Below are 27294 nucleotides of genomic sequence, written 5' to 3'. Positions count from 1 at the left end.
AGGTTGTTCTTGTGCTTTCCTGGGCTGGGCGGAGACACACTGCCAGGAGGAACCGCCTTGGGACCCAGCTGCAGCTTCTTGGGGGTCCCTGAGTGCCTGGCTGCACCGTGCTGAGGTATCCACAGCACCAAGGACTTTTTATTTCTCTACCTGCTGGATTCCTTGTCCAGCCTTTGTCCTGGACGTTTTTTTGGGGCATAGCGCCTCCCAAGTGCTGTATTTTTATTGCCCCAGTAGAGAGTGAGGAGCTGGCGGTGTGCAGCCCGCTGCTGCCTTGATCCTAGAGGGAATCTCGATGTGGGGATTCCCCCTGCATTGCTGGTAAGAGTGGGAGCCACATGCTTTTCTCTTTAAATTAGCAGGAGCCCACCCCTCTTTATACTTTAAATTAGGAGGGAGTCCACCAATCATTGCCTCCACGAGTAAAGAAATTACAGCCACGGCCCGAGGAGAAACGCGACCGGAAGCCAGGCAGGCGTCTTGCTTGATGGTGGGCACGGCCGCCAGATGGAAGCTGAGGCCGGCTGGAAGAAAGAGGGGCGGTGCAACTGATGGCGCGCGGGACTCCTGAAGACCGGAGAGAGCCCTTCTTATGATGAAGTCAGGCGAGAGCTCACCCCAGCTGCGTGGTCCTGCTGCCAAAGAAAAAAGACTGATCGGAGAGGAGCCGCCCACCAGATTCCTGCTCCTGCTCCTGTCTATATTTGAAGAGCAAAGAGACTGCCTGACAAGGTGAGGAGGGGCCCGGGTGTGGGAGAGAGCCGAGGCATGTTGTCTGTGCTTTCCCCCACCTACAGGGACCCGGAGGAGTCTGCCAGGAGCCCTGGTGAGTGGAGCTGGAGTTTAGATATTGTTGGTGTCCAGAGATGGCACGAGGAGGAGCCCGGTGAACAGGGTTCCACAGGCACTGTCAGTGCAAGCACTTTGTCGGCTACAGCTGCACCGCACTAGCGCGGGCAGCTGCAAAGTTGGGGGCCATTTCTTTTTCTTGAGAAGTCCCGGAGTGGGACTTGGGGGCAATTTGTTGAGAGAAGACCTGGAGTGGGCCCCCAAAGGCACTGCAGGTGCCAGTGCTAAGCTTTTTCGCCACAGCTGCACCGCAAGAGCGCGGGCAACTGCAACTAGGTGGCATTGTTTTTCTTTAGCTGCACTTGGCAGCTGCACATCCATGCCTCCCTGGACATAGGAATTTGAGCCCCAGTGTAAGGCCAGTGGGCTTGGGGTCAGATATTGGTGCCCGTGTGTGCCCAGCGTGGAGGAGTGCCCTTGGTCAGTGTACTGGGATGCACTCCTGACTTATGCTAATGACGTTTGGGGCCTAATGTGGATATGCCTAAGGTGAATGCATATTATTATTTATGCTTGGGAGGCCTAGGCCATAATGTGTTATGCTGATGTGATTTATGCATAATATATTTTATACTATGTGATAATGCTTAGTTCATTATTGTACCAGTAATTACTGGTTGTGTTTTATACTTAGCTATTTTTTCTGATGATTCTGATGGTGGCCCAATTGGCCCTGTCATTTGTAGACAATCCCCTGTGAATATTTCCCATGCCAGTTGGCACAGTGTAAACGTATGATTATGTTTCTAATGTGTTTATGATAATACAAAGGCTATTTTTTATATAGCCTTGTGAAGAGTTTCTATTGTGGTGTGCCTAGTTTGTTGCTGCTGTGTATGTGTGTTGCGCAAACACTTTACACATTGCCACTGAGAAAAGCCTGACTGCTCGTGCTAAGCTACCAAGGGGGTGAGCAGGGGTTATCTTCAGCGTGTAACTCCCTTGCCCTGACTAAAGTGCTGGTTTCTGCCTGGCTTTGGCGCAAGCCCTAGCCAACCAGAAATCCCATTTCTAACACCCCCCGGAAATCCTTATTTATTTATAATAAAAAACATCCTTGCAATGTATATTCAGATTAGCACTGTTTTGGGCTTTGCAGATAGCCCTGTCGCCCTGTGGATGAGGATATGATCATATTTGTACAACTTGCAAGGCCTTGTATATGGTGTTCAAGGCATTATGATAATGTTGCGTGAAGCAAAATGTGTAAGCAAAGAAGTTTCAGAGAAACTAATCCAATATTGTCATGCACACAAATATGTGCAAAGGATTACTGTAAAATGTTATTGTGCAGAAGGAGGACAATGTAAGAAAATGTGCTGCGTTGCTGCTTGGGAATAACTCAGGCATATAACAGAGGTTGGTGCAATCGATTTTTTTCTGTTTCACCAACTTAAAAGTTTCCTTTGGTGGTTTGTAGCTGAATCAATTTCCAGGATGAAGAATGTTAATTTAGCTTCAAAATCTGAAATGTGAGACTTCACCACGTAAAAAACTCAGTACCTGTACTGGGTCCAGTCAGATTAATTAAAAAAAACTTTAACTCACTCTTAGGTGGCTGTGGATCCAACCTGTCAGGCTTTAAAAAAGAAACAAATGGAAAGCATTAAGAAATACCAAAACAGCTGAAAAAGGAAAAAACAAGAATCAGTAAAAATCCAAGTCCAATTACATAGATAAGAATTTTGAAAGGGATATGACAGCACTGCTTTTTCGCTTTGTGTAATAAATCCTTGTAATGGACCACGCTAGCAATAAACTTGGTAAAACCCTTATAAAATTGTGAATTAATACTTTGGTCAGCTGTGGGTGACCAGCTCCGGCAGGGAGTAAGTCATAGGGACCAAAGAGGTCGAGTCAGATGGTTACATCTTAACAAAGCATTCTCGAGTCAAGTTCCAGGCTCTATGTGTAAGCCATTACAGACTTTAAGGGAGTGGTCCAGATGCATGGGAAACAGGATGCTGAAGAATGCTGAGGATGTTGAACAAGTTAATGGGGTATTTGTGGGGCATCCCCTCTGCCCAAGAACTTGGTGAGGTGACTTTGGCCACAGAGATCAATGTCCTTTGAAATCGGGATGAAGTCTAGCCAAAAACTAGTTACCACTGGTCTATACTGGGCTCTGGGAACTAGTGGTTCCCTTTAACTGGCAATAACTCCCTTGCTGGGTGACCTAAACTGCACTCCGGTGACTCTTCCTTGTCCAACAGACTCAGGTGCAACTTTTGAGAGTCAGGACTAAGGTCTCACAAGCTGCACTTTAGTGGTCAGTGGTGGTCAGGCATTCTTGGCTACTTACTCACCAAGGCAGGCTTCTTCAGCTTTTGTGTCTGAGGCTTAGGAATGACTTTTCCTCCAGCAGGGCACCGCAGGCACTTTGCAGGGTCAAGGGAACATCAGGGCAGTTATTCTTTATTCCTCTCTTCAGCACAGGCGTGATCTCCCATGTGGGTGACAGAGGTGCAACTTTTATGGCCACTATAAGCTCAGGTTGATGGGGAGGCTAGCTAGCCAATCAGACTACTAGGTCCCTCCCACTTGATGACAACTTCCTGTGAAGTGTGGCATCTCCCTGTCCCAGTGTACACTATTCTGTTCAATCCCAACATGGCAGACCTCTTCTCTTGGTGTATGGAGCTCCATAGCCCATCCCTGGGTTGTGGCTGCTTGGGGGCTACACACCCCGTGAAATACTGATTTGACAATGGCCTATCCCTCCCTGACCACAATGCCAACCTGTCTGCAAAAACTAAACAGCAGCCCCTCCAGTGTCTGACTACTACTTGCCCTTTAAAGCCTGCCTTGCATTTTCACACACTGGTTGGCCTTCCTGCCAGGAGGAAGTCACGTCTCCTGCCTTGGTAGATCCTTTTAGGCAGATTTATGTTGGTAATGCGCCACGTTTGCGTCACGCAACTGCGGCGTAAACGTGGCGCATCCCTACAACCCATTTACAATGTGACGCATCTAGGCAGATGCGTCACGTTGTAAAGCCCTGCGCCACTTGTGGGCGTTCCGGCACAGGGTGGGCATTCCAGGGCAGGTGCGCCTCGCAAAAGTGGCTGAGTGAAATCTATAAGATTTCACTCAGTCAATTTCAGGCCAATGCTGCGTCAAAACTCTGCGCCTGCTTGAAGCAGGCGAAATGCTTGACGCAGCATTGGACAGATAGGGCACCCCCGAGCCTTGCTGGAGCTGCGTCGCGCTTGCGACTCAACTCCAGCAATGCGCCACCCTTACGGCACAGATGCGACACGCATCTGTGCCGTTTTTGCCCCATGGTGCGCTGCATTGTAAATACTGTGCACCATGGGTGGCAGAGCAGCTGCGCAAAATAACTGGCGCATCCCTGGGGATGCGCCAGTTATCATAAATCTGCCCTTTTGTCTTTCTTCCTGAGAGTTGTTCATACCTCTCCCGATTATAATGCTTGTGTGCAATATTAAACAGTTACTGGAAACTTTGGGCAGCAAAGTGGCTACTTACTATAGTTGCCATTTGGGCAAATGTTACATTAAATTTGACATGAGCAACAAGTTAGGGTTTAATGTAACAAATATTTTAATACCTTGAAGTACCATATTTAGTATTCCCATTCAGGAGGTAATACAGCTGTGTTTGTCACTGTGTAACCCTGTACTCGCCAATGGGGTTACTAGCCTTTCTACATTAAAAACAACATTGTGTGTTGTTTCCTGTCAGGACATGTAAAAACATATGTCCTACTGTTTCAATATACAGCACACTTCCTTAGGGCTTATTAGACATGCCTTAGGGATGACATATATTTTGAAAAGAAAGGTTTGGGGTTTTCCATTACTTTAAATGCCAAAATGATTTAGCAGTTTAAAACTGTCCTATCAGTCAGTGGTGGTAGGCTGAAGACATATTTTACTTTGACACATATGTGGGAGCATAATAAGTGCTGCAGTCCACAAAGGACCAGTGGTGGCTCATCCACTAAGGCGGAGGGGCGCCCCCTCACTGCTCAAAAGGAAAAATAAAATGATAATAACTTAATGTTATTATAATTTATTTTTCCTATTGCAGTCAGTGGTGGGGTGGGCTGGCCAGAGCAGGAGGAGGAGTGGTTTGCACTCCCTAAGTGAGCATGACTGTTTGGCTGGCCCTCTTGGGCTTGCCAAACAGTCATGCGCACTTTGCATGTTCCCCATAAGGCTGCATTACACCGCCTGGTAAGGAACATGCACAGGCTTCCTGTCCATGCCTGAGCGCCAAATCACGGCGCTCAGACCAATCACGATACTGCATTGCAGCCTTGTGATTGGCTCAGGGGAGCCAGTGTGCCTGGATGCTTGCTGCTGTCGGCGGGGTCTGAAGACAGGAAGGACAAGGACGATGGAGAGGCGGCGGCCAACCGCTCCAGGCAAGTATATATATATTTTTTTCCATTCCCTCGATCCCCCCCGACCCCGCCCACCACCCTCGGCTGGGAGCAGCCACTACTGCAAGGGACACTTTAACATACAGGCCTGGGAATCCCAGGTACCATACATTAGGAACTTCTGAGTTAGTGAGACTATGATAATTGGGTGTACACCAGTCAAACACAAACCTTTGGGAGTCAGAGTACCTCCATAGGGCCCAGTTCATTACCCATTCATAACACTAGCACCTGTTAGTCAAAAAGTGGGGAAACAAATGGTGTCAAACCTGCAAAGATATATTTCCTCCTGTGTAGTCTTTAGCCAACTACATAGTCTTTTGAGATTGTCCTGCAAGAAATTTTGTCACCAAATGCATTCCGTGGATTTTCCTCTCCTTGTTCAGATATTTTGAGTACCATTTGTTACATTTCCTGATTTTTTTTCTCTTTTCTGTTGTAGGGATGCAAGATAATCAATCATTCCCGCTCTTGCCTTATTGTAATTGTCCCAGAAGAAGCTTATTCGGAGCTCAGTTAGGATGTTTCAGAGGTTTGAAGAGATATGATGCAAGGATGAGTCTGTGTCATGAGCACAGAGTTTCAAGAGTGTGGATGTCAAGACTAATCCCTCCTTTCCCCACTTGAGGTCAACTGAACCATTTGCGCTTGACCAAAGATGTTAAAGAGGATGTAGAAATGAGAGAGAGAGACACATATGCCTGCAGGCTGGTATTTAGAAATCCCAGGATAGATTTTGGAAGCATAGTGTCCGGGAGGAGAGTTAAGGGTATGAAGATCTCCTTCTAAGCATGAGAAAAAACAATTACTACAGAGATTACCACATGGAATAACCATTAAACATAAGGCTAACAAAGTGTGGAACTTATCTGGTGCAAGTAGAGGGAATACTGTCCCTAGCCCCGAGTACCACAGACCCCACAGAGGAGCTGAAGTTGAAACCTACGGTGCACCGGGACTGAGGTGGCCTAGACAAGGAGACAAATTGACAAGAGAGTATCAAGCAGGAATAATCCACAAATGGGAGGTGAACCAGAGGATTTAGAGGAACCAAATAAGGGATACAACAACAAAGGAGAGAGGTCGAATAAGTCAAGTGAGAACTATAGAGAAAAGCATCACAACAACCACTGTTGCCAGACAAGGAAACTCTATATGGGTGGTGTTTAAATACTAGGTTTGACAAAATTGACCTGGAAGATGCCCAGCAGGCAGGTCCTCTAGTGGATGCTGCTGTACATGCGAATCTGGGAAATGTAGTGCAAGTTCCTATTTTCCACTGTCTTTTGTGCCCTCTCCTCCAAGTTTCCATGCTCATGTGCCCATGCATGTCTTGCAGCATGACAGTCTGTCAATAATATCATAGTCTCTGACACATTTGTGTCATTTTGGTTGGCAGGGAGTAGGAGAAGTGAGAAGGAGGGTAAAAGGATACAGAAGTGATCAACCATTTAACTGGAATCAAAGTCTCCTATTTCAGAATGCCATCCAAGGTGATTACTGATGGCATTCATGGGTGTGATTGATGCATGCTTGGAAAAGGTCATTCTGTAGAAGAAGAGGGTTATTTGAGAACTTGAGTTTTCTACAAGTACCATCAGTTATTAGACAAATAGAAAAATATTGTTTGATATATGGTGTGCAATTTGGTATTATTTGTGACTGTGGTGTGCAATTCTTCTTACAGACAGTGGAAGGTGGAGAATCATTCGCATTTTGAAAAAACACTTCAGTTTCTGTGAATGATTGCCTCGCCACCATAGACATTTGTGGTGAAGACGCATTATCAAATAAACCGGGTGAGGAGATCCATTAATGGTTTGGAGGAGTCGTTTAACTGGGTTTCTGATATGATTAGTCGGTCAAAAGAATATTAGTGAGTATCACTTCTGCCACACCATCTAGAGCTGCTGATCAACAAGTATGTAGAAGGTGTTTGAAGGAGAAAAAGACAGTGCTAGAAGTAGGTGTGGATGTAAATATTATCTCAGTAAGATTTATTGGGGGGGAGCCAATGTTGCTTGCCTTCCTTGGTTGTGTTGATTGGCATGAACAAAATGCCAAGGGAAGGCAGATTGAGGTATCTGAGTTAGGTATTAAACAGTCATTCTGTAAAGTCTTTATTGAATAGAATGTGAAACGTTCTGCTTGCCTGTGGCTGGTTTCTACTGCACAGTGTGGAGCATAGCAGAGGCAAAGTGATGGAGTTGACCCTCTCTGTAGGGTCACCTCCAAACTTTTTGCCTTTGCCCCTGCTGTTTCTGAATTTTGTGTTTGTTGGCCTTAGGTCTTTGTGCACTTTACCACTACTAATCAGTGCTCAGTGTTTGTGCTCTTTCCTTTTAACAGAGTAACAGCAGCTCACTACTAATTGGCACATTTAATTTACTCATAAGCCCCTAGTAAAATGGTACCTCATGCACCAAGAGCCAGATAATTAAATGCTACTAGCAGGCATGCAGCATCTACTGTGCCAACAACTTAAGTTGCAGCCTGTGTACAGTTTTAAACTGAAATTCAGACTTGGAAAAATAACATCTTTGCCTGGCCCTAAACTCCCTTTTCAATACATAAACGTCACCCCTAGGGCCCATAATGTAGATTGCATTGTATTCAAAAAGGTGGGCATGTTGTTTTAAATTTAACATGTCCCTGTAGTGAAAAACACACACATTCGATGTGGCTTGTCTCTCCCCTTGGATACATTGGGGTGCGCTATTACATTTAATAAACAACAACTTTTGTTTGGGAGCAGGTAAGACTGTCATATTTGGTGTCTGAGGAAATTTTTAATGGTAAAGTTGGATTTTAAGTCACACATCTGAAAATGCCACTTTTAGAGAATTGACATTTTCTTCCACTAACCATTTGGTGTCTCCAGACTGTTTCCCTGGGTCACATGACTAGGTATGTTGGTAGTTGGCCTTTGTGTATTCCTCCCAGGCAGCAGCACCATAGAGGGAATGGTGGATAGCAGGATGAGGGAGCTCTTCACAACCCTACTTGTACTTCAAAGACAATACCTCAGCTCACACACAAGGAACTTTACACTAGTCTATTGTGACTGCAGAGAGCCTGGGTCCAGGGCCGAGAGGTAGGAAATTCCAGACACTACTGTAGGAGCAACGTTCCAGACATTTCCTCCACTTAAAAGCTGGCACCAGATACGAAATTAGGACACCAGACCGACACTTCAGTTCAGTTTTGGGCCTGTTGACAAGGTCTCAGAGGACTGCCTTGCTACTTGTGGCCTACATTGTACAACAGAAGACTACCCTTGTACCAAGAGGCCGGTCCCGCTGCCTGAAGCATGTCTTGTGCCCTACTGCCTGAGACCTGCTTTTCTACTTGAACCCGGGACTCCCAGAGTGTTTCCAAGGGCTAGTTGGCTGGCCCCCTGTTCAGAGCTTTGGTGACAGAAAAGGCTCCAACTATCTTGAAACCACACCATGACCCAGCCTGAGTAAGTCCTGACCCTTCAAGTGGTGCGCCTCCATGCCTGGACCATTGAATGTAGTGATAAAAGTGCTCTTACATAGCCCAAATCCAAAACTTTGGACTTAACACAATTTCCAGCTAATACGTACTCTGAGAACCAAGAGGAGAATGTGAAATACCTGCTCGCCGATCTGCTCAGGCTGCATTGAAGGTTGGCCCTACTTTATCGTAGAACCCTCTGTGTTCTTCTCTGTGGTAGCAAATCCTGTTCAGAGGCTTTTCAGAGAAGGGGTATCTAGCCTTCTGGAGGAGCCTTTGTCACATGCAGATTCATCACGCTGGAAATCTTTGACTTCCATAAAAGATACTACATTCAAAAGTAAAAATCTTCACTTTGACTTTGTCCTGTGGCCCCCTGACAATGAATCCACCTCCTCAGACACCCCTGGGTGCCTTTTCTCAGTACAATAGTAGGTGGTCCCAGTAAAATTAAATTCAACAATACAAATGAAGTAACCAAAAGTAAGCAAACTTAAGGAGAACGTTTTATAGTTGGACAGTGTTATTTAATCACACTAAACCTCAGAATAGTTGCAGAGACTTTTTTTCACAAAACTAATAAGAGTGCCCAGAGAAAATAGGGAAAATGAGTTAGGAAAAGTCGGTGACTTGAGTGAGGGTAACGGGGCGGTGTGAAGCCACAATATTGTGCGAATCACTTGCCATAATATAAATTGAATAATGGCACATCATTTTGCCATCAACTTCACAATTCAGTTGTTCATATATTATACAGCCATGTATACAAAAAGAAACATAAATCACAGTGACAGAATTACTGTTGATTATACTGGCAAGATACAAAGTGTCGACGTTTTGACCCCAAAGAACTGATGTAGGTTCTTGAAATCCTTACAAAGGGGGGTCTTCCTCTGGACTGTGGTGCGGGGGAGGGGAGCACCATAAACAAACCCACAACGGGGCTCGTGGAAAAGTGTAGGCCTTGTGGGATCCAGACAAATGAGAGCGGAAAACAGCACTTAAAAGCGAATCACTCCCTTCGAGTACACGGAGCGTTTCCAGCTAGTAGAGATTCAACACGGCCGGTCTTACGACATCCCAGAGACAGCGGTTTTACTGGAATGGGCATCCCTAGTAATTCATGAAACTGACAGATTAATGCTCAAATGATCAAACTAAGGATTCTGGCTCTTGTTTGAGAGAATATTTTGGAAGGGACACAATCATAGTGATTCGCTTGTATACATGGCTGTATAATATATGAACAACTGAATTGTGAAGTTGATGGCAAAATGATGCGCAATTATTAAGTGTATATTAAGACAAGTCGTTTGCAGAATATTCGGGCTTCACCCTCCCCCCCCCGTTACCCTCACTCAAATCACTGACTGTCCCTAACTCCTTTTCCCTATTTTCTCTAGGCACTCTTAATAATTTTGTCAAAAAAAGTCTCTGTAACTATTCTGAAGTTCAATGTGATTAAGTTACTGTCCAACTATACAAATTTCTCCTTAAGTTTGTTTACTTTTGCTTACTTTAAAAAGAGTCCCGTAACGAAAACACAAAGTCTCTGGCTTACGTTTAAAAACAACAGGTTTTATGCACGTTTTATGAATAGATAATAAGCAAAAAGTGCAAATTCAGCATGGCATGACAAATGGTAACACATATTGAATGAATCAGAATTAAAATCGTCACAAGCAAAAATCTTTCCTAAGGAAAGGAAAACTCTATCAGCTCTTATGACAACAACATAGTCTGGAGATATACAACACAATTTGAAACATTTTCACACAGAGGCTCATACACTAGTGTACTCTAGCAGACCCACATCAGAACGTTCAGTGGAAATTTCCTTCAGTTTGATATATTCAGTACACAAAGAAAGTTTCATTTGCACTACATGCTTTCTAAGGAAAATGACCATTTGTGTCACAGTGTCCTGTGCTATGTGAATTCTATGGTGAGGGAAGAGACACTGGTAGATATCGATTAGAAGGGGTGATGAGTAGGACCAGGATGAATAGACAATCAAAAAAGCATCAAAACAGCATTCATGTGAATAACATGGTGTCTCTTCAAAAATGTGGCACAACTAATCTACATTAATAAGGATACTTCTGAATACCTAATACACATAAGTGCAACATTAATAATTCATCAATAACAACCAGATTTTTCACAATATTCATTAGCAATTAAAAATACTCTTTCACCCAAAATTGCATATTTAGAAAAAGCTGACACAAACTCCCCCCTGATTATTTTTAAATTAAGACTAGAAAACAACATTAATAAATCTTTATTAATCAGCAATCACCCCAAGTTCCGTTTACACTGATCCATTCCTTTTCTTCAACCTATTTTCACCTTTACCTCTGTTTTTATATCTACTCATGATACACTCGGGAAAATGTTAGCAAAAGAAACAGAATAAATGCACAACTCATTATAATTATTATAGAAGTTGATGTAGCTTGGAAAGCATTTCTATCTAAATTACTGAGCTATTCAACAGCTTTCTACTATTACCATGGATAAATATAGAACACTTTTTGGCTTTTTTCACCTTAATGTTCAGCTCTCTTTTGCCAAAATAATGTCAAATGGAGGACAAATAATTTGCTTAAATGATCCTGTTGTAGCCACTGCAAGCCTATCTACAAACACCTACGTTTCACACCATTCATTGCTACACTTACATTACTTAAATTAGCACATCTATACTACTATTATAAAGAGAGAACTGTGCCCTTTGAGCCAGGTAAACTCGAAAAGTACACCACCAATCAAAACACCCAAGACATCTTTGAAAACCTCAGGGCAAGCAGAAGGACATAGGCTATTAAAAATAAAAAATATACATTGTTTAAATTTCGAAATAAAAATAAAGTAGTTCCTTGCAAGTAGCGCTGGCCGCGACGGCTGCGTGATGACTTCATTTGCGTTTGCGCTCCCTGGCAACACTACCGGAAACGGCACCGAAGATCGTGACCTGCTGGGAGGACTGCCGCGGCCCTGCTTGCGGATGGGCGAAGTGGCGGCCTGTGCGGGCGAGGCGCATGGAGAGTGGCGGCCTGTGTGGGCGGGGCACCTGGAGAGTGGCGGCCTGTGTGGGCGGGGCACCTAGAGAGTGGCGGCCTGTGCGGGCGGGGCCCCTGGAGAGTGGCGGCCTGTGCGGGCGGGGCGCCTGGAGCGGGACCGGCAGCTAAGGTAAGGATCAGGCTCTCCGGGACACGGGCGGGAGGGGGTAGGGCTGGGCCGGGGCCAGAGGGGGCCGGAGGAGGCCGGAGGGGGCCGGAGGGGACCGGAGGCAGAAGTACACGCAAGCCTCAAATGCTGCCCCCAGCCCCTCTCTGCCCCAGGCAACGCTGGAGCGGGCTGCTAGTAATATATCTAAAACTGTGTGCTCAAACCGACATCTCACTCTTTTCAACCTGTTTTAGTTATCTAATTCATCCATATGATAAACTGTAGGAAACACTTAGACTAAATGACATGAGCCAACCCAATTTCTCTGCAGATTTCCCGCAATCATAATAAATTCCCCTCGAAATAGGTTATTTACCTAACAAAAAGTTTCCACTAACTTCATATTAATTGTCTCACACGCTTTCTCCTATAAAATTCTATCTTACCTCCATTGCAAGAATTATGCCTTATCATAGTTAATTGCCCTTTCCTCTCTTGCTCCATTCTCAATCTAGGATGCAAAACTGGTAATCTAAATTCATCTTACTCTTTCATCTTTTATAAAGCCATCTTCTGTTCTTTCCAGTTTCTCACAACCTTTACTCCTCTTTCGTTGTATTCTGTAATAAAAGAATGCTCCATAGTACTCAAAAGACACACAGATGACTTTGAACAGTGTTAGTATTATACTTGGTTAGTGCAAGGACTCTCAGAAATGTACGATATTTAATTTCTCTGTTGTCTTTCAAAAGGTCAAAGCCTCTAAAGGCACATTAAAATCAGTCAAAGAAGAATACAAAAAACCTCATCATAGTTAAAAAGTTAATTAAAAAATATTCTGTTTGATTTTCAATTGTTTGTCAACAGCAATCTAAAAGCAATCATCTAAAACAGTCTCTTTTTTAATTCAAGGCAACTTTTCTTCTGTTTCAAACTGAGACTTTGATTCACTCTTAAACATGTGTTGGCATTAATTCACAAATGCAAAGCTTTCCAACACAGTTTCAAATTCTTCTTTTTCAGAAACTGTAGCTACATAACCCTGTTCAGGTGAGACATGTTTTCGATTTGGAACACTTTTCCTCAATGATCTCTTTGTATCTCTTTGTCACTAGTGATTTACTTCCAATAGTTTCAGAATCTATTTGTCTCTCAGGTTTTTTTTTCTGGCTTACAATGTTTTACTTTGCAAGTTCTCTTCCTTCGAATATCTCCCCCAACTCTTTGTCATTCAGCAACAGTCCTTTTCAGAGTCTCTTAACTCTTCAAGGAAATTTGACGAGCTCAAACTTGAACTGGAACTTCGATCAGCTTTGTCTTTTTGTGCTTTATTCACTGTGAACTTCTTTCCTTTGGGGGTCTTTGTAACTTTAATCTTCAACTGCAACTTTTCACTGCTTGGATCAGAGGCTACTTCTTCTTGGTGCCACTCATGATTTTGTCTATGACACTGCAAGAGCTCTTCACTCTGTGTTGACAATTGACTTCAGGAATTTCAGATTCTTCACAAGAGCTTTCACTAACCTGAAACTTCACTGCTTTGTTTTGCTTTTTCTCACTGTCTTTCCCAGTTTGAAATGTTTTTAAATCTTCTGATTTTTCACCCGTCTTTGAATTCATGCTGTGAACTTGAGCTTTTCTTCGAGCTAGACTTTCTACTTGATTTTGTGTGCTTGACTCTAGCCCAGCATTTTATATACTGTTTCGGCAACTTTCACTCTCTTCGTGTGAGCAGCGTGGATTCACGGTGGCACATTAGAATATTTCACAGCAGTGTTCGTAATCAAAATCACTTCATTAGGGCTTCGCTACTTTTCTTCCAGGCAGTTCTTACTCACCTGTTTGCAAACTGTGATCCATTCCCCAGTCTTCAAGTCAAAATGGACCATGTCTCTTGTGTCTTCTGTTGCCCCATTCACTAGATGAGAGACAGATTTCACCATATCAGATGGACCCTTGCAATAATCTAGCATAATGTCATCAGTCACTAAACAAGTGCAGCTGAAGAAACATATACAAGTTTCATTTCTATTCAATGACAACCTTATGGGGTGATAAACCTGCTTTCCTATCAGGAGTACTTCTCATGCTCATCAAAACAAAAAGGGCATCAAGCCACTTTCAACCAGTTGAAGCATAGACTTTCACCAGTTTGTTTTTGAGAGTGCCATTGGCTCTCTCCACAGTACCAGAAGATTGTAATCGAAAACAACAATGAAACTTTTGGTTATTCTCAAATGCAGTGCAGATTATTTGAAAATGTTCATTTTTAAAATGAGTTCTACGATCAATCTCAATAGAAATAGGAAGGCCAAATTTAGGAATTGACTTCTTCAACAGAAAGTAAGGCTATCTGAACTCCTTGTGGGTTGCCTTTATCCATTTAAAAAGCAAGCAGATAATTACAAAGATGGAGTTTTAAACCATTGCAATTTGGCTTCTCAATGAAATGTGCATGGAGTCTTGTAATTGGGCCTCCTGATTTGCCAATATGGTTCACAGCAGTAACTGTTCTCGTGTTATGTTTATTCAAATATCATACTAGACATCAACTGTAAACAATTTTAGCAACATTTGGAAATTCTGTATTTTCCCAGTACCTCTTAAATATTCTATCACATTATCCCTACTGGGATGTGTCCTGTTGTGCAAATATTTGCACTTGGGAATAGCTTTGAGTCAGATATGACATATTTATGCTCAGCATTCACATACAAATCCTGATAACTCTTCTTGTAACCTAGTCTCTCTCATTTCTTTTTCACAACCAGCTGGGGCATCCTCCTGTAAAGCTTTCCATTCACTCAAAGAAGTCTGCATTGAATCAATGAAGAAACGCTTCACATATTCTTCATTTTGTATTGACTTGGTTCTCAATTCTCCACTTTCCCCCTCTTGCACAACTTTCTCCTCATGTAAAGCACAATGTTTTACCACTTGGTCTGCATACTTATTTTCTTATTTGATCTGCATCCCTTCTAGCTTCGTGGGCAATACATTTGACAGCAGCAATTTCCTTTGGCTTTTGTATGACTTTTAACAAGTCTGATATGAAAACACTATTTTTTGTACGGATTCCTAAGGTTGTCATAAAACTCCTTTGTGACCATAACTGACCAAAGTCATTGACAACTACAAAACCATACTGGCTATCTGGATAAATCGCCACATCCATATTCTTTAATAAGCAGCAATTCTTCCACTTGTGCTGAAGTTACGTTTGGCAGAGAAGATGCTTCTAAAGTGGTCTCACACATGAACCGTCAACAATGTCAAATTAGCCATTTTCAAAGGTGTCTCTTTAATGTTTGGTTTTGATTTTGTACATAACTCCATTACTTCTATGCAATTGTGATCTAGCTCAACGTCAATCTAATGATATTCCCTGTCTTCACAGCTTTTGTCTGAAACAGGAAGCAGTGTTGCTGGGTTAAAAATATTCCCTCTCCTGACAGATATGTTCTCTGCTGCAAGAATGATCTATTCATAACAAGTCTACTGTTGGTTGTATGTTGTGTTCTTGCGAAAAGTAAAGATGTAGGACATGTACAATTAAAATATGGACTAAAACAATCCTTTGACTTTGTTCAATGGCAATGTAATCAGCTGCAACCAATTTCAAACAACCTGGAGGACTTACAGATACTGTATCTGACAGCAGAAAGATAAGCTACCTGGTGCATCAACCCTCTATGTTTCTGTGAAAGAATCAAATGTACACATCCATTTCTCTCATAACAGAACAGACAAAATGATAAATCGTAATTAAGCATCCCGAGTGTGGGTGCAAGAAACAAACTCTCTTTCAATTTCTTAAATACATCAAAGCATTCATCATCAAATGGTACCATATCTTGGACATCACTACATGTCAACCTTAATAAAGGCTTTCCAATCAAGGACATGTTTGGAATCCACTGACAATAGTATCCAACAAAACTAAGAATTGGCAACCTTCCACTGGGTGTTCAGCCTGCTCGTTTCAATTACTGCAGAAACTCATTATTTTGGGACTCTTCTCACACCTTTTTCAATATGGTATATAAGATTTCTATATAGATAAGATTTCCTTCTTACAATACTGCATTTTACTTGGAGAAGCCTTATGTCCATTTTCAACTAGATGATTTAACAAGGCACTTGTATCAATTCCTATAGCAGCAGCATAGTCTGGAGATGTTCAACACAATATGAAACATTTTCAAACTGAGACTCATAAACTAGTGAATTCTAGCAGATCCACATCAAACCTTCCAGAGGAAGTGTCCTTCAGTTTGACACATTCAGGGCAAAAAGAAAGTTTATTTCATAATACATGCTGTCTAAGCAAAATAATCAGTTGTGTCACAGTGTCCTGTGCTCTGGAAAGATTGAGGTGAGAAAAGACAAGCAGGGGGACCTTGATTTTTAGAGGTAATGAAGGTGCAATTTGAAAAGAACGGATTACTGACAGAATATCGGAAGGTCAAAATATCGACATACAAAAATATCGCAGCAAGAATATCGAAGTCAAGAACATCAACACCCTATCTACATTAGGGTAAGTACAAAAATATCGGAAAAAAATATCGTTGTTAAAAATATCGTTATTAAAATTATAGGGTTTTTTAAAGTTAGAAAATAATGTAAAATAAAGTAAATAATACATATAATTAAAATAAACATAGTTAAACATATTTTTTACAGTTCAAAAATTATAAATTATATATATAATTTATAAATACGTTTAATATATACATATAACATCTAATATATAAACATACTTATTAATAGGTATTAATAATTATTTTGATAATTTTATTATTACATTTTTTGTATAAATTATAAATACTTCTAGACACATAAACATTAATATAAATAAACACTAAATACATATATGTAATAAATAAAATATATATATATATTTTTGATCTTTTTAAAATTCATTATATACTACATTATCTAAAATAATTTTTTTTAAAACTTAGATAGTGTAGGGAATAAAATTACTAATCCAACTCCAAACAGTGCAACAGTAGGGTGAATGTTGGATAGCGTAGGTGTTAAAATGACTATTCCCACTCCAATGAGTGCAACATTAGGGAAGGTGTTGGATAGCATAGGGGTAAACATTAGCATTCCCACTCCAATGAGTGCAACAGTAGGGAAAGTGTGGGATAGCATAGGGGTAAAAATTACTATTCCCACTCCAGTGAGTGCAACATAGGGAAAGTGTGGGATAGCGTAGGGGTAAAAATGACTATTCCCACTCCAGTGAGTGCAACAGTAGGGAATGTGTGGGATAGCGTAGGGGTACAAATTACTAGTCCCATTCCAGTGAGTGCAACAGTAGGGAAAGTGTGGGATAGCATAGGGGTAAAAATTACTATTCCCACTCCAGTGAGTGTAACAGTAGGGAAAGTGTTGGATAGCGTAGGGGTAAAAATGAATACTCCCACTCCAGGGTCTGCAACAGTTGGGAAAGTGTTGGATAGCGTAGAGGTAAAAATTACTATTCCCACTCCAATGAGTGCAACAGTAGGGAAAGTGTGGGATAACGTAGGTGTAAAAATTACTATTACCACTCCAGTGAGTGCAACAGTAGGGAAGGTGTTGGATAGCATAGGGGTAAAAATGACTATTCCCACTCCAGTGAGTGCAACAGTAGGGGAAGTGTTGGATAGCGTAGGGTTAGAAATTACTATTCCCACTCCAGTGAGTGCAATAGTAGGGAAATTGTTGTAGGGGTTAAAAATAACATATTTATAATTAAAATAACTTGCTTAAATAAATATTGTTTTTATTACTAAATAACAATAAATTAATCATCAATACCAATAAATATTGAATGCAAATTATTACCAATTCATAATTAACTAGCAATAAATTAATGATACATACCAATAATGAATCATTATTAAAAATTAATGACCAAATGAAAATGTATTAACAAAAACTTATTTTTCAATACCAAAAACAATAATTATTTAAAGGTAATTACCAATTAATAGTTAAGTAACATAACATTAACTGATAAATACAAATACATAATAAATATTAAACATTAATTCCCAATTAATAATTAATGAACAACACATTAATTTTTAATACGCCAAAACTATTAATTATTTACAAAAACGTAATTTCCAAATAATAATTAATAAAAAATACATTATTTATCAATGCCCACAAATAAAATTAATAATTACTTAATTAGAATTAAATTACTTCCCACCCTATTCCCCTATAAACTCACAACCCACTCCAATAATAAAGTAATACACTTAATATAATTATCAATTAATCAATTAATACAAATTAATAAAAAAGTAATTAAAATCAATAATTTATTCACAATAAATTAATTATCAATACCAATAAATAAATACAAATAATTACTTATTTACAATTAAATTACTTACCACCATATTCCCCTATAAACCCACAACCCACTACAGAACTAAAACACAAAATGTAATTAAAAATAATTAATAATTCCTAAAAATTATGAATTAATTTACTATAGTTAAATTAGTCCCCACCCTATTCCTCTATAAACCCACAACCCGCTACAGTACTAAAACACATACTTTACTTAAAAAAAACATTACTACTGCCTAACGAAATGTGTAACCTACACGAATAAACCGTGGTTTACCTTCTGAGAGTGAGTCCTTCTTTGAAGAAGACGCTTGTGTGGAATATAATTTGCCGGGGAGACCTGCCCGACGTGACTCACCACCTGTCTACGGGCCACAGACTTCAGTAATCCTGGTCGTTTTGTGGATATAACTATTGAGGAGTCTAACTGCCGGCCGCTGCCCAACTTATGGAGAAGAATATTCTGTTCTGGATCGGAAGATCAACCAGCGCGTCCGCGAGGTAAGTGTCTCCTCTGCCCAGTATCGGGGAGCATGGGACGTGGGAGGGTGGGCTGTCGTTTGGGAGCAAACGCGCCCTGTCCCTGCTGTTACATTGCTTTAGGAGACACGGTTCCTTGTGGACGGCACCTGCACGTCGTGGGAAAGTTTCGAACTTAACGAGTGCTCCGGTACTGCCGTGCAACATTGCTGATATTAAATGCACATCACGGAACGCTCGTAATATCGAACCTTAACCCATTCCAGCTTGGTGGAAACGGAATGGGGGTGATTAATTCGACCTGAGCACGTATAACCAACCACTTTGTATAGACTTTGCAGCAACAGGAACCTCAAATTGTCTGGAGGGGAAGGTGACCATACAATCTTGGAGGGAAAATGCCACCTCTTTTTCGAGTATTACGCATGTGCACTTCCTTGAAAATGCACTGTGATTCACTGACTGTTTTTCTGCCAGCATGAATACAGAAATAGAACGCCGTGCAGCGGCATTGATGCTGCTGGCACGTGCACCAGGGAAAAGGACCAGTGTCAACACTACCTTTCAGGTGGACACATCACTAAACTCCAAACTACGACTCCTGGAGAAGGCAAAAAAGTCTGAAACAGCCAAGTGGTGGGAAGCCATTTTATTACATGATTACGTTGATAAACAGATGGTACCCAGAGGCCTCCACATCTATATCATGCCTTCATATGAATCGCAAAATCCTCGCATGTTGCAAGTCTGGCAGGGGAACTCAGCTAACAGCTCAAGAAACATGCTGAACATACTTATCAAGTATGCATGGGAAGACAGGCAAATCATACTATCTGAAATCAGTACCCTGGAAGCTGCATTGGATAACAGCAGTGAACAAGATCTGATTAACAAATTCCTGTCAGAGCTCAAACCAAAACTACAGCAACATGAGGAAGATATAAAAAATGGTAAACAAAGGAAATTCCACAGGGATTGCGTGGACTACGAGTCCGGTCGCATCCATACATATAGGCACAAGTATGACTATCGATATGATGACCTACCACAGTTGAAGGATGTAGTGGAAATCATGACAGTGGAAGCGGAAAACTCTGTAACAGAAGCCAGTGGATCGGATACTGACATTTCAAACTCTACAGTCAGCTCAATATCTGAAAGGCAAGACCCAGTAAAAACAGCAACTTTTTTAGACGAATTCCCGGTCTTGAGAAAAGGCTGAGAAATACCAAGATCAAGACCACAGTCACCGCCAGGAAGAGGGAGAGCATCACGAGGCAGAGGCCGTGGAAGAGGAAGAGGGAGGGGAGGAGTAAACAAAGACGTAAACGGAGAAAAGAAAGAGAATCAAAAGAATAGCACAAAAGAGCCCATGGGATCAGGGTGTGAGGCTCAAGAAGCAGGAAATAATGGATGCGGACACAATAAAACAATTGTTAATCTCAGCAATAGGCAATTGACATTCTCGGAGAAAAGTACCTTGTGTCTTGGTCTCACTTTTTGTCCAACGGAATTCTTTAATCATGCTGACACATACCTATTGACCTATATAAATTTGTCAGGAAAGCTAAATTGAAGAAATGGCACTTTCTATACAAACGTGATCAGAGTAGCCAAGTTCCTAGAGAGGAGGACAGTAATCAGCTCTTCCCGAATGTGAACGTTTCAGATGCTGAAACATTACGTGATATGCATGATCTGGCTACGGGATTCGAACCTTTGATAACCACGCCCATCGAAGGATGGGAGCCCAATATTCCCACAGACTCCACAGCTTCTAATAAAATCAAACCCCGATCTGTATTCTATCCCAACCTCCCCCATGACAGTATAGACACCTTCCAAGAGGTGGTGACGGAACATCAAACCAACAAGAATGTCCAGCTTAACTTATCTATTAAACATAAGGAATTTTTGAAAAAATTGGCAGCGGACACAAGTATCATCATTTGCCCTGCTGATAAAGGGTGGAACATCGTCCTTTGGGACAGAGACATGTATATTACGGAAGCACTGAGACAATTGAGTGACCATAAATTCTATATGGAAGTTTATATGGACATTTACAACGCAAGTATCTTTGATACTTGGGACAAACTAAAAGAGTGGGAACAAAAATGTTACATTACTTGGGAGGAATCCTGTTTTTTAAAACACGATTACCCCAAACTGTCGATATTGTATCTTCTGCCCGAGATACACAAGAACCCAACTTTACCCCCAGGGAGACCTATTGTTTCATCCATAGGTAGCGCTCTAGAAAATGTTTCCAAGTACGTTGACCATTTCCTTTGGGAATATGTTACAGGACTTCCATCTCATGTTAAAGACACCAAGGATTTTCTTACCAAACTTGAGAATATCAGATGGAAATCCACTGACCTTATGATAACCCTAGATGTAAACTGCCTTTACACGATTATAGATCCCATGCAGGGCATGGAAGCATGTCATTATTACCTAAAAAGAAGACCCATAGAGTATTTAGAACACACTAAAATGCTCTTGGAGATGATGTTCTTATGCCTCACAAATAATATCTAAATGTTTAAGGGCACCATCTATAAACAAACACTTGGTACGGCAATGGGAACATGTTTAACCCCTAGTTTTGCCAACCTTTTCCTGAGGAAATAGGAGGAGGACATCAGAAACCATGAGACACTTTCTTCATCTTTTGGCAAAGTCAATATTTGGCTTTGCTATATAGAGGACCTTTTTCCTAATTTGGACTGACACTGAGGAAATGGCAACTAAGTTTATTGAGAAACTCAATATTAACAAATACAACATTACTCTTACAAGTAACATGAGCAAACACTCCATCAAATTCCTTGACTTACTCATTACACCTCAGGGTGATACCCTTCAAACAAGCTTGTTCAGAAAAACTACTGCAGGCAATAACCTCCTTCACACTCTCAGCAGCCACCCAGATACCCTTAAATGGAGTATCCCCTATGGGGAACTGCTGAGAGCGAGAAGGAATTTCAGCACCTCTACGGCATTCCATCTAGAACAAGAAACTATGATCTAGAGATTTCTAGACAGAGGCTATCCCAAGTGGGTCCTTTGCAAGGCCATCAATAGAGTTAATCAAATTGTTCACATTCAAACTCTAAACACTGAAGCAAAAGAAAATACTAAAAATACTGAGAACACCACTACCTCAGAGGAAACCAACAGAGTTATTCTAACGTACAGTGGAAATTCTGGACAGATACAAAAAATACTTGCTGATAAATGGGATATACTTATTAGTGACTCCATTATCGGCCACACTTTCCAGCGTAGACCTAGAATAACAAACAGAACAGGTCACAGCTCCAGGGATATCCATATCCATAATGACATAACACTGGTGTCCTTCATGAGTGAACACAACCTCAAAGGCTTTTACCCTTGCGGCCATTGTAAAGCGTGTCGCAATAGCTATATGATCAAATCCTTTGCCATCCCAGGTCATAGATTGCCTAAAACTAATAATCAATTCCTGACTTGCAGTATGACTCACTGTGTTTATGTGCTTGTCTGTCTGTGTGAAATGTGGTATGTTGGGAGTTCCACACTTATGACAAAAAAGAGAGTGCTAGAACACTTGCGTGCTATAAATAAAAAAATAAAATAAAAAAGACAATCACTATCCCATTGCCAGACATTTTGAGCTATTCCATCTGTCCAACAGCTCACTATTGCGATATTTTGTGTTAGAGCAAGTCCACACTGGCCCCAGAGGAGGCAACAGAACCTTACTACTTCGGAAACGAGAATCCAAGTGGATAATTGAACTTGAAACAAAGTACCCCAAAGGCCATAACCTTGACAAGGAATTAAGCTCACACTTACACAATGATTGATATCTGGTCCTACCTGTTTTCATCCTGTTCTGAATGTATTATCTATTACATGTAGCATGCTGATCAAGTATAATGTTTTAACTCATTAGTAACTACTATGAATATGAAAAGTATGTCTAATTCATTTTTAACACAACTTTTCTTCTTTTGCTTTCCACAGGAGGAAAGGAAGGGTTGTTCCCTCTGCGGACTGTCTCATCCGTTCCGGCCTCCCTACTCTTTTCTTCTCCGTCTTGTGGTTTTTTTTCAGATAAGACTATTTTTATTCTATCCTCGCGATTTTGCTCACTTTTGGCACTTTCTCTTTGTTTAGGAGGTCTAGTAATGTGGTCCTATCCTGCATAGGTTTTAATGTTATGCAATGCATTGAATATATGTGACCAACCACTATGGTTCTTTACTCATATGTTCTAGTCATTTGATGTAACTTGACCGTGAGGATTTAGCCCATATATTGTTTATGTACACATTAATGTATGGCATTCACAACTGTGGATATCCAATCTGAGACACCTGTCCAGTTGAAACAACTTTGGTTCAGAGAGAGATGTCCCAGGTATGTATGCAGTGATAATGGTATATGTAATGTGTGTCTTTGGATGTTTCCCGAAACTTCTGTGTTTAAAATTCCATGTTCTGTTACAAATTAGAAGAGAATATGACTTTGAATGAGTGTGAATGTTTCTTTGTAATTAGATTTAATGGTCGGATGGAAGCCAGCATGAAGGACATTGTAGGATGTTGACCCCAAGCGCATTGTCAAAATGATTAAGTCAAGAGATGGAGAGTGAGAGAGACAGAGGCATTCAGTACTAAAGATGCCCACTGAAAAGCAAGGAAGAGTGAATCAGAGAGGGAAAGAACTGACCAGCTCCAACCTCACAGGGACGAGAGGTAACACTATCCTCTGACCAGTGTCCTTTTCAATATCAGTAAAAAGTAATACTATGATAATCTATGTGGTGTTAGCAGGAAACATTAGCTGAGATAAAACTCAGTTTGATGCCATGCAAACACTTGAATTCCAGGGCCGGTATCTTAAAGCTTACTCTCACCCTCACTGGAAGCCCTTAAAGTAATCTCCTGAAGTAACAGACATGATCTCACTTCCTGAGCCCAAAAGAGAAGCCTTACTACTGCATTCAGTATGTGTATTAAATTTCTTGAACCCCACTATTGATGCATTCCCATGCTCAGATTTACAATTAATCATTGCTCACACCAGCCCTTAATGGAAGTTTATCGGTAAAGGATTCAACATCCTCCACAGCTTATCCAGCCTGAACCAGCAATGTTGGATTACTGTTTGCATTTGCCGTGGCGGCCCGCGGACCATGAGACATCATCGTTCCCGTGTTTTCAAAAAAACATTTTCAAAGAGTGTCTGCAAACAGACTGCTGCTCTGTGGGGGCCGGTGAATCATTCCAGTGAGGCCAGAGTGGAGCTGCAGGGGCGCTAAGAGGAGGTGAAATACAGCAAAGCCCCATTCACATGCAAATGGTCTTTTTAAAGACCTGTGAAGTGCTCGGGTGGGGCTGTGTGTCTGTGCGCTCTGGGGAAGCTGTCTCAGCCCGGGCACACACAGTCAGGGTGAGATGACAGAGGGAGGTAGAGGGACAGAGACAGAGGGAGGGAGGGAAAGTGCAACCGAGACATGGAGACAGAGAAAGGGAGACAGACAGAGGGAGGAGGGAGACAGAGGGAGGGAGATGGAGTGAGGGAGACGGAGTGAGGGAAGGGAGTGAGGGAAGGGAGTGAGGAGGGAAGGGAGTGAGGGAAGGAGAGTGAGAGAGGGGATGAGGGAGAGAGTGAGGGAAGAGGAGTGAGGGAGGGAGTGAGGGAAGGGGAGTGAGGGAGGTAAAGTGAGGCATGGGAGAGAGTGAGGGAAGGAGAATGAGTGAGGGGATGAGGGAGAGAGTGAGGGAAGGGTAGTGAGGGAAGGGGAGTTTGGGAGAGGGAGGGAGGGAGGGATGGAGGGAGGGCGGGAGGGAAGGAGAGTGAAGGAAGGGGAGTGAGGGAAGGGAGGGAGTGAGGGAAGGAGAATGAGTGAGGGGATGAGGGAGAGAGTGAGGGAAGGGGAGTGAGGGAAGGGGAGTGAGGGAGGGAGGGATGGAGGGACGGCGGGAGGGAAGGGGAGTGAAGGAAGGGGAGTGAGGGAAGGGAGTGAGGGAAGGAGAGAGGGAAGGGGAGTGAGTGAGGGAGTGAGGGAGGGGGTGAGGGAAGGGGAGTGAGGGAGGGAGTGAGGGAGGGGGTGACGGAAGGGAAGTGAGGGAAGAGAAGTGAGGGTAGGGGAGTGAGGGAAGGGGAGTGAGGGAAGGGGAGTGAGGGAGGGAGAGTGGGAAGGGGAGTGAGGGTGAGGGTGAGGGATGGAAGGAGAGGAAAGGAGAGGGAAGGAGAGGGAGGGAGACGGAAGGAGAGGGAGGGAGAGCAAAGGAGAGGGAAGGAGAGGGAAGGAGAGAGGGAGGGGGAGTGAGACAGTCAGAGGGAGTGGGACAGAGGGAGACAGGGAGAGAGAGAGGGAGATAGAGGGATGGAGGGAGGGAGGTAGAGCTAGATAGATGATAGATAGATAGATAGATAGATAGATAGATAGATAGATAGATAGATAGATAGATAGATAGATAGATAGATAGATAGATAGATAGATAGATAGATAGATAGATAGATAGATAGATGGATGGGCCGGGCCTGGTAGCTCAGTGAACGAAGGTGTCCGCTGCAGGAACCTGTGTTCAACCTCATGGTCACAGTTTTTTTGTTGCTCTAGCCCTGCCCCCTCCCCCTCCCCCACTGACCCTGCCCCCACCGGTGCGGCCCTCGGACACAAACCACGCTGTAAATTTGGCCCCTGAGAGCAAGTTTGTGAGTACCCATGTTCTAATGAATACATTTGGAGCCTCCATCTCTGTCCCCATTCAGCAATGATAATCACATCCCCAGATGGCTGGATAATTGTGATAATTGCATTTTGTCTGTCCGGACTGCCAATTTATGAGTGATTTTCACCTTGGTACTGTATGTAACCCTGTCATATGAAAAACTATGTGTTCTTTTGGGTACACCTTTGACACAAATGTAGCAGCTCCATGATGACATCAGAAACTCACAGAGGGTGAATAGGACAGGATCTGTGCGCATATGGAGAAAGTCTCACTGAATACAGGACTCAAGTATATGTAGCATGTCACTTACGAAGACATGATTTCAATAGAGGCCCATATTTACTATACTTTGATACAACGCAATGCTGCGCCAAAGTTGCTGAGCTGCTTTCGATCACCAGTAGAGAAAAAAAAGTTGCCATATCTGCTGAGATATGGTGCCTTTTTTTCTCTACACCAGTGATGGCACACTTTTTGCAGCAATTGTGCAAAATGATGAAAGGGTGTGCACATTCTGTAACTAATAGATTTTGCACTGGAAGAAGACCCTTCCAGTAGAAAAGCTATTCTTTAACACTTTTCTGCTTTGTGTGTGAGCTGTACAAGGCAATACACCTGCAGAGTATGAAAAACCAAGAAAAATTTAAAAATTTCTCTTCGATACACCTGCCTCGATGAGGCATAAGATGTTGGTGCAAATCTCTGTTTACGAATGTTTGTAGATAGGAAGTGGAATAAAAGCCATGGAATGCACGCATATGCAAATTAATGTAAAGCAGTGCATGGTGCAACTTTGTGTTACTTTGGGAAACAAGCAAACGCAAAATCTGATATGCGTTGGATAGTAAATCCTAACATACACTTTCTGAATATACCAGATGAAACGTCTATACTTTCGTCAACTCTCGTTTTTCGACTGATCACCATGTGGACATACTTCAATTTATGAGGTTAAAACAATAAGAGTCTCAAGAGAGGAATTAATAACATACATTGTGTAGTCAGAATGGAGAAATCATATTGAAAACCCTGAAGAAGTCCGAGAGGACCAAACACGTTGGCTATGTGTTTTAACTCAGAGTGAAGATGAATAATCACAAATAAAGTATCATAACACAACTATTTCCGATTGGTGTTATGTATAAAGATAACGAAGAATCAGTGTTACATTATCTAACTTGTTGTTTTGCTGAACTCTATCGAAAATGAAATCATGTGTATGACATATTAATGGGTACTGAACCAAGATAGTGGATTGATGTGTTAAGGGTTGTTTAAACTCAGGAAGTTTATGGGAGTTGAACTTCCGCTTCTGTGCACCAAAGATTAGTTCTGATTATCCCTACATTTACATAAGTGCAGTCCTTGTTGCCTCAATCCCCGTTGAGTCAAAATCACATTGCATTCTGTTTAACCCGGCACAAAGCATCAGTAAATTTGGTCCAAATTGTCTCTGTATATTCCTTTCTTAACCCAAATAAAAAAGTGCTGTCGACCTATTTCCATTTTCAATATTACTATGTTAGCTATGACTCAGATATGATTGATACAGACTCAGCCAGTGACACTACCACACTATTGTGTATACCTTTTGAGGTACAGACCCATATGTTTGACAAACCTTGGCCTAATATTGCAGGGCTGGTTTGCGGAAGCATGAGTGACCCAGATGAAGACTATTTGTGGAATTTAGAGAACAAGATATTTAAGAAACACCTGATTAGATGTGCAGGGGTCTCCTTCTGGGTTCTGCTTCTCTAACAGGGCCTACAATATAAGCTGAGTTTTGCTTCTCTGGGGTTAGGA

The sequence above is a fragment of the Lissotriton vulgaris genome, chromosome 5 (genome assembly GCF_964263255.1).
Source record: "Lissotriton vulgaris chromosome 5, aLisVul1.2, whole genome shotgun sequence".
Lineage (NCBI taxonomy): Eukaryota > Metazoa > Chordata > Amphibia > Caudata > Salamandridae > Lissotriton > Lissotriton vulgaris.
Note: the sequence above shows the minus strand (reverse complement) of the source record.